This window comes from Triticum aestivum, chromosome 4B, assembly GCF_018294505.1.
Source record: "Triticum aestivum cultivar Chinese Spring chromosome 4B, IWGSC CS RefSeq v2.1, whole genome shotgun sequence".
In the NCBI taxonomy this organism is placed as follows: Eukaryota; Viridiplantae; Streptophyta; class Magnoliopsida; order Poales; family Poaceae; genus Triticum; species Triticum aestivum.
In genome coordinates, this window is record NC_057804.1 from 122902409 (window position 1) to 122911831 (window position 9423).

Sequence of the window (9423 nt, forward strand, 5' to 3'; positions counted from 1 at the left end):
TCATAGAAAAAAATCTACACAACAGACTGAAATATGTAGTCTTCACATGGTTTAGCACAACAGTGGAGATAACTACTTAAAATTGAACAGAGCAAGTAATGGTGGTCAGCATGCCACCAAAAATGGAGCACGCAAAGTGCACGAACTATTGCCGTACAAATTTGAACATTTTTATTAGTTTGATTAGTGCCATATTCGATCTGCGGGGCTACTTGTGTTTCTCAAAAGAAAGACAACTGTCAGGGACAGCAAGTGGTGCACATAAAACCTAAACAGTCAGATTATGATATCTTTATTTCCTTTCCATTGAACCTTGACAAGGAAATTCTTCTCCTTTCATCAATGTGAGAGAATAGTACCGCAGGCGCGAGTCGCACGCATGTGCTCCATTCACCACCAAAGATCGGACTGGTGATTATACCAAAGAAATGCCATCAAAGGAAAATATTTATACCGAGGTATTTTTCCTAAAACATCAACAGATTCATCTGAATGAAAGGAACTACTCCCTCCGTCCCAAAATTGATGTTTGCCCCCTCTACAAGAGGGTGCAAGAGTGCGGGCCCCATCTCTTCTACAAGTGCCGCTACACCCGGCGCCTTTGGTCTTTGGTCATTGGGAAATTCCCCATGCTCGGGCTCGACACTTCCGCTTGGCCCTTGTTTGAAACGGTTGAAGATTGGTGGGCAAGCACTTGCGTCGAAGGAACGCCAGATCGTCAAGCCAAGGCCTCCATCACCATGCTTGTCTCTTGGATAGTCTGGAACGAGCAGAACGCAAGGGTTTTTAAGCATAAGAGTGCCCCACCGCCAATCTTGCTTTCGTCCATCTCCACCGAGGCAAACCTTTGGGTCAATGCCGGAGCTAAGAAATTAGGGTCTTTTATTGCGCGCGAGTAATCCGCATGTTGTGTATTTCAGTGGCTTGTAACAAACTCTATTCTCTCTTATTTAATGGATGAGGCAAAGCTTTTGCCTCCGTTTAAAAAAAAGTATCTCAACCTTAGTACAATGTTGCACTAAAGTTAGTACAATGTTGAGACACTTATTTTGGGATGGAGGGAGTATATATATATATAACTATGTAAGTAACATTGCTAGCTTTTTCCTGGAAGGAAAATGCACATAAATGGCAGATGATATGGGGACAAAATAACAGATCCATGCAAAATATATTCGAGAAAAGATTGATACAAAAGTAAAGTGTACTGGTAGTTCGAACGTAAAAGTACTCACGAGTTATCAACTCAATAACAAAAAAAAAATAGACCAGTGGATATTTAAGAAGCAGCGAAAGACTCAGGCTTATTCAATTAGCGAACTAACTAACAAGGTTAAATCCACTGCACAGGATGTCAACCCCGGACACACAGTGACTCCACTGCACAACCCACAACCACCACTCGGCTATCATTCCATTCTCGCAAAGGGATACACTCAATACCACCAAATTCATAACAAAATTACACATGGATAGATAGAAATTTCTACACAATAAGACTGAAATATTTCGTCTTCACATGGTTTAGCACAAAATGGAGATAACTACTTAAAATTGAACAGAGCAAGTAATGGTGGTCAGCATGCCACAAAAAATGGAGCACGCACAGTGCACAAACTATTGCCGTAGTAAAGTCAAGATCAGCCAGATCACCAAAGTTTAGAATAATGCAACAAATACAAGTAATTTGGTGATAACCTGGTGTTAGTACTGTGATGAAGGATCAAGCACATGCCCCATGAAGATAACCGTAGCAGATACTTCCTCCCGAATGAGAAAGAAGAAAGGGTGGTCGGCTGTGAAGTGCTCTGTTAGTAAAGGCTTGCCTATGCTTTTCTCCACAGAAGTTTCTTCAATTTCATCATCGTTTACTTCCAAAATCACTTTATGAAGTACATCAGATAGAAACAACGGCTCCTTTGAGTCACCTTCCTTTACCATATCTTTGAAATCTGCATCTCGTCGGAATGGCAATTCAAGTGTCATATCTTTCAGAAAATCCTTCATGTCGATCTGAAAAGATATCGTGAATTTGGGCACCCCAATACCCACATGGTGCTTCTCTGTCGGTAAATGTTGTTCTAAGAATGCCGGTTCAGAGAAAATCTTCTTGGTTAATTCAAACAGGCCATCATGAGCATCTGGGAGGAAAATGTACATGGAAAACTTCCGTTCATTACTCCCTTGCTTGTAAGGAAGCTTAATAACTTTGAATCCTTCATGCACAGCAAAAAGACGAGTTCTGTCATACTCCACAAAAGGAACTAGGACATGTGTTCCATCCAGACAGTAGAATTTTTGTTCAGCAGTCTTCCCTATATCAGTCTTATCCAGCCATCTGCCTTTAAAATACAGTGCGCTGCCAAGTACAAGCCCTGTATTCTGGTCAACTAATCCATCTGGAAGGAGTGAGGTAATGGTTTGTCTCGTGGACTTGTTGACCCATGAGTTAATTTGCTCAGCAGCATCTTCTGGCTTCAAATATCAAGAAAATAGTTTCCATAAATATCAAAATGAGAATCACAAGGCATATCAAGTACAGTTAACACCACAAGATTAGTTTCTTATCCAATATTTTTTCCAAAACAATTTTGTGTCTTACTTCGCCCGGTCCTTGAGCACGCGCTTGACCACACGTGACGCCACATTGGCCGCGTCAGCCGCCGCGCCCTTGCCGCCGCCACCGCAGCCCAGCGTACCGAGCAACTGCCTCCGCGTCGCACCACGCGCGCCGGAGGCCGCGAGGGAGAGCGCGGCGTGGACTCCAATAGGGGATACGGCGGCGTTTCCAGTGCCGGCGGCGGCGAGGACGCGGACGGCGAGGGGCAGGCAGAACGCGCGTTGTGCTGCGTCCAGGGCCTCCTCCCATGGCCTCGTCGGCATCGGCGGAGGGGCGACGGGCGCCTGAGCACCGGGAACCGGACCGGGGGACGGTGAGGGAGGGTGAGGTTTCGGGTCGGGGCTCCGCCTGTTGGGTTTTGGGGCGGCGCTCCGGCGGAGCACACGCGGGAGGGAGGAGAAGTGCCGCATTTTGGGATGGAAACCCAGGGAGACTCCGGCCAGGGTTTACTTAGGGTTCAACAACGATCAAATCAAAGAAAGTGATCTGTGTGGGCTGGTCCGATTTGAGGCCCAATAGGCCGGTGTGTGCCAATTTGGGCGCAGCGACTATTTATCGCCTTAAGCGAGCACAGGGGGAATGTCTCGCTGAAGAGCTCTACTAATTGGGCCGGCCCATTCGCGTGCAGTTAATGAACTGCAAAGGAGGAGAAAGTCTGTGTTCATGGGATTCGACCGCGAGTGCCGCTAGCCATTGTGCTAGGCTCGTGTTTGCGATTTATAAGTAGGGTGACTTTTCTTAACACGAAACAATCCGTGTTTCTCATTGTCTATTGTCCGCTTTTATTTCCCATTTTTTGTTTTTCCTCTATTTTTTCTCTCTTTTCATTAGTTTTTTTTCTTTTATTTCCTTCTTTGTTGTCTTTGTTGTCTTTGTTTCCTCTATTTTTATTTGGCTTTGTTTTTTCTTCTCCATTTTGGCTTCTCTTTTTTTAATGTTTGTTTTCATTTTCACTCTACATTTTCGTATATGTAAAAAAAAATAAGTGATAAGCATTTTTTGTATAGACGTTCGACATCGTCCAAATGCTTATTCAACATTTTAATAATTATTCAAAAAAATTCAAATATCTGTTCAACATTTTTCAAATACTCGTTCAACATTTTTTAGTACTTATTTAACATTTTCAAATATTTGTTCAACATTTTTAATACTTATTCAATATTTTTAAATACTTGTTTAATATCTTTTAAATACTCGTTCAACAATCTTTAATACCTATGCAACATTTGTCAAATACTTGTTCAACATTTTTTTAATACTTATTCAATATTTTTCAAACACTTGTTCAACATTTTCAAATGTGTTTTTAAAGAGTGTTTTTTGTATATATATGTAGAATATTTTAAAGTATAAAGAAAAATACAAAAATGAAGCAGAAAACAAGATAAGAAAACAGAAAAAACAAAAAATATAGGTCGTGCTTCCCACCCGGCTGGGCCCGCCCATCTAGGCTCCCTCCGTGCTCGCTTAAAGCGAGACATAGGGGCGCCCCAATTTGGGTTATGCTCAATAATACAAAGGACGACGCTAGGTGCCGGTCGATCAACCCAAATTTTGGCCTGTCACCATGCGTGCATCCAATTGCCCCACCCCTGGGACCATTGGACCCCTTGTCTCCTTCCTCGCGCAGCGCGTCTTCATCACTTGCTAAAAAACCGAGTCAACGCACACAGCCGTGGCCGGAAGAGAATGATGACGAGCGCCGCTGAACTGGCCATGGATGCACGCCGATCAACTCTTGAATCACGCCGACTCGCTACCGCTCGTCGCGCCGCCGTCGCCCTCGTAGAGTCGGAGCATCGCCCCCGTCCCCCCAGCGTAGGTACTCGCCGGCGGTTGCAGCACGGGGTTTGTTGATTCCAAAAAAATTGGGCATTAGTAGCAACAATTAGGACTCCACCCCTCCACCGTTACCACAGAATACCACTCCAGTCGGTTCAGCAAACCCGACTGCTGGTTCCAGCTCTGGCTTCGGCCGACTGCAGCAAAAACATCATCGAGGTCGCCTTGGAAGCTTGGTCGTGTCCGTCAGATCGCAACAAATTCCAGTCATGGTTTAGCAAAAAAATCCATTTAATTCCAGCATACCCGTTGCCTGATTCCAGCAGGGTCTCTTCGCCTCGTCGCCGCCATCGTAGCTTCTGCGACCGGTGGTCGAAGCTTTTCGCACAGCCGGTTGCAACATCTCGCACGAGCCATGATCACGCCTTCACGCTGTTGCAACTTCCGCGGCGCCGATCGTAGCTTTTTTGCCAGCCGGTTGCAGCAGGGGTTGTCGTCGCCTTTGTAGCCCGCACGGTGGTAATCCTGTCGGTCGCTGCTTTGGTTCCACCAAACGACGGCGATGGCGCATTACGGCTTGCGGGTCTCTGATACGTCTTCAACGTATCTATAATTTTTGATTGTTCCATGCTATTATATTATCTATCTTCGATGTTTTATATGCATTATGGTACTGATTTATATCATTTCTTGGGACTAACTTATTAACCTAGTGCCCAGTGCCAGTTGCTGTTTTTGTTTTTTTTTCAGAAAAGAATATCAAACGGAGTCCAAACGGAATAAAACTTTCATGATGATTTTCTTGGACCAGAAGACACCTACGAGACTTCGAGAGGAGGTCAGAAGACCTACGAGGAGTCCACAAGCCTCTAGGGCGCACCCCAGGGGGCGCCCCCTGGCTTGTGGGCCCCCTAAAGATCCTCCAACCCTAACTCCAGCAATATAAATCCTCAAATATCCCCACAACATCAGAAGCGTCCAAAAAAATACTTTTCCGTCGCCGCAAGCTTCTATTCCCGTGAGATCTCATCTTGGGGCCTTTTCCGGTGATCTGCCGGAGGGCGATTCGATCACGGAGGGCCTCTACATCAACCTTGCTGCCCTACCGATGATGTGTGAGTAGTTTACCACAGACCTACGGGTTCATAGCTAGTAGCTAGATGGCTTCTTCTCTCTCTTTGATCTTCAATACCATGTTCTCCTCGATGTTCTTGGAGTTCTATACAATGTAATCTTATTTTGTGATGCGTTTGTTGAGATCCGATAAATTGTGGGTTTATGATCAGATTATCTATGAATATTATTTGAGTCTTCTCTGAAGTCTTTTATGCATGATTAAGATATCTTTGTATTTATTTTCAAACTATCGTTTTGGTTTAGCCAACTAGATTGGTTTTTCTTGCAATGGGAGAGGTGCTTAGTTTTGGGTTCAATCTTGCGGTGTCCTCACTCAGTGACAGAAGGGGTAGCGAGGCACGTATTATATTGTTGCCATCAAGGATAAAAAGATGGGGTTTGTACCATATTGCTTGAGTTTACCCCTCTACATCATGTCATCTTGCTTAAGGCGTTACTCCCACTACAAAAAAAAGACACATCCGTGACATTCGCACTCAGTGACATCCCCGACGACCGTTGTCGAGCTCGCGATGGGCTGCCGCCAGCAAGTCCCACTGAGCTCCTCCCGTCACGCATTAGTCGCCACCGCTTGTCCCCGAGCTTCTCGTGTTGGTTCCCGTTTTCCGTGTAGTCAACATTCGCACTCAAGCTATGGCGCCTTCTCGGTCAGAGCCGACCTCCTCGCCATTGGGTCCACCTCCCGACAACCCAACATAACTGTTCCTTGAGTTCCGATGTCGCTGTCTCCCCACTCCGACCAACGCGCGGCAATTTCACTGGCGTTCCGCTTGATTCGCCCCCCTCTCACGTTGGATGTTTATGTTCCATGTGGTTCTCAAAACGTGGATATCTGATTTTTGGTATGCTGTAAAAGCAGAACTTGGCTACCCAAATCTTCTATCATCTACCAAAGAAAATAGACTTAGTTATACTCAAGTTTTATGTATTGCTCTCATAGTCTCACAAGGAAAGTATCTGGTGCTCCTGGAGCACCTAAACACTGGTCACTTGTTCTGTTGCTCAGCGGCCCCAGTTGGACATTTCGGCCTTTCGCCTTCGCCATCACATGATCATCTACTCTGCTCTGCACCCCGCCCGGCCGCAGTGTCCCACACTGCTCTACCAGCTAGGCGGCGACTCGCCTCCCCCAACGCCGCCGCCGACGCAAGGTGAGCCCAGATCCTCCCTTGCCTCCTCGTCCGTGGCCCGTCTCCCCCCACCCCTTCCTTCGAGCAGCATTGTATGTGATGCCCAACCCCTCACTCCGTGATGCGGAGCATCACAAGGTCATCCCCATGGACCTACCATCGTCTCACCAAAGTGCCTAGTGGACCCATGACTCGAGCACGTGCAAGAGCTCTCGGAACCGAGGCGACATATCTCCTCTCACAATTCCACTTCGATGAACATGAGACATGGCTACTACCTCAAATGGAGATGTTGTGCATACTCAGTTATCAAGGAGTTAGCCATGGAGACGATAAGGAGCAAGGAGAATCCAAAGAGGAAGATGGACGTGAAGACAGAGAAGAAGAAGGGCTAAGTCAGCAGAATCCCGGACGATCCGGACCCTGGCCCGGACGATCCGGCTAACTCGCCCGAGGACACCTGAAGCTTCACCACGAAGCCGGATCATCCGGACCCAGCCCCGGATCATCCGGCCACACCCGGACGTCCGGACCAGGACCCGGACATCCGGACCTCCCACGGCACCCGCGACACAGCCGGACCATCCGGACGCCGACCCGGATCATCCGGACCCCTGAAGGCCGGATCATCCGGATCATCCGGACAGTGCCTGCGTGCATGACTTGGGCCGAGGCCCGTGCACCCATTTCGTCCCCTCACTTACCCCTTCGCCCCTTGGGCTATAAATAGACCTCCTCCACCTCCTTTCTAGGGTTAGCAAAGGATTAGATCATGTTTATGTGAGAGCTTTGCTCATCCACTTGGTTACCTTCTCCTCGGAGATCGCGCCTCCTCGGAGAAGATCCTTCCAAGCGGATTCAAGACCCCCTCTTGGGTGGCCCCATCAAGACCTCCTCACGGAGAAGAACCGGTTACCATTTGTATCGTCTCTTGTTGGATTTGGACCGTGTGATCTCTATGTGTTCATGGATCTAGCACATGTGTGACTATATCATGTTGGTTTCAGTGATCCTCTCGTTATTTCCCTCGTGTTTCCCCTCATGTTCTTTGTGTTCTTAGTTGGGATCCGCTCCTTTCGTGAAAGATCGGCCGCTTAGGGTTCTACCCTACATCACTCCGTCTCTTGAGATCTCACTCCATATCCTGCAAAACCAAGGAACGCGGTAGCTGCCTGCAATTTAGCGCCTTTCCTTTCTGATTTTGGCAGGATTCGCAAGGAAACGGGTTCCCGGAGCAGAGACGGACTGCCTCAGTGTCACGCGACTAGAGCAGGTCCAGATGCTAATCGCCATGGGGGAAACCGCGTCCTTGCCAAGCGCCTGAAAGATGAATCGCCTGACGCAACGGAGCCGCCGTCGTCATGGCTGAAGAAGGCCGTGGAGCTGGAGTCTCACCCCGATCAGAACAGAGACGAGCAATTCGTCTGACCCTGGACGGAAGTGCTGGTCAATGTGCCTACCGAGTGGAAAGGTGGGTGCCAGGTTGGGGAAAGTGGGAACCGCTTGAAAGAGACGCTCTCGCGCTTTTGCCCGCACAAGGTCATTCCTTTGTGGAACCATAGAGGCCACACCGGGAGTGCCATCGTTGAGTTTGGCAAAGACTATGGTTCTTTCTTCAACGCCTTCAAGTTTGAGAATCACTTTGAGACAGAAGGATATGACAAACAGGGATGGGAGCAGCACAAGTATCGAGGACCCGAGATGTTTGATGGGTTGCAAGGGCTGATGATCGAAGAACCCTGGGACTAATCGGGGAGCATCTGCAGAAACATGGTGATCTGAAAACTGTTGCAAAACTTGAGAATGAAGGAACACGCAAAACCGACAAGCTGGTAGCTAATTTAGCCAACGCAATTGAGGTAAAGGCCAATCATGTCCAAGAACATGAATGCAAGTACAATGAGACGATGATAACCCACAAGTATAGGGGATCAATTGTAGCCTCTTTCGATAAGTAAGAGTGTCGAACCAAACAAGGTGCTAAAGGTAGAACAAATAGTCCCTCAAGTTCTATCGACCACCGATACAACTCTACGCACGCTTAGCGTTTGCTTTACCTAGAATAAGTATGAAACTAGAAGTACTTTGTAGGTGTTGTTGGATAGGTTTGCAAAATAATAAAGAGCACATAAATAAAAACTAGGGGCTATTTAGATAAAAACACAATAAAGTAAATATAGCGAGTGTGGAAAAGTGGTGGTAGGAGTTGCGAAATTGTCCCTAAGCAATTGACTACTTTACTAGACCGATAGCAAGTTTTATTTGGGAGAGGCCACTGCTAGCATGTCATCCCTGACTTGGAATTCTATGCACTTATGATTGGAACTATTAGCAAGCATCCGCAACTACTAACGTTCATTAAGGTAAAACCCAACCACAACATTAAGATATATTGGTCCCCCTTCAATCCCGTATGCATCAATTTCTATGTTAGGTTGAAGCTTCTGTCACTCTTGCCCTCCAATACATTGTCCTATCAACATACAACTAACCCTATGGTGTGATCCACGCGCGCGCTCATATGATGGGCATCAAAGGACATCAACATAACCACAAGCAAATTAAATCAATCATAGCAATTCATCAACCACCGATAGGACAACGAAAATCTACTCAGACATCATAGGATGGCAACACATCATTCGATAATAATATGAAGCATAAAGCACCATGTTCAAGTAGAGGGTACAACGGGTTGTGGGAGAGTGGACCGCTGTAGATAGATGGGGGAAGGTGATGGAGATGTTGGAG

The 9423-nt window shown here is 46.8% G+C and overlaps 1 pseudogene; it reads right to left on the reverse strand.

Annotated features, from left to right (window-relative positions):
• Nucleotides 1-1417: 1417 nt before the first annotated feature.
• Nucleotides 1418-7965, reverse strand: LOC123090018 (probable non-inhibitory serpin-Z9; annotated as a pseudogene).
• Between the last annotated feature and the right edge of the window lie 1458 nt (nucleotides 7966-9423).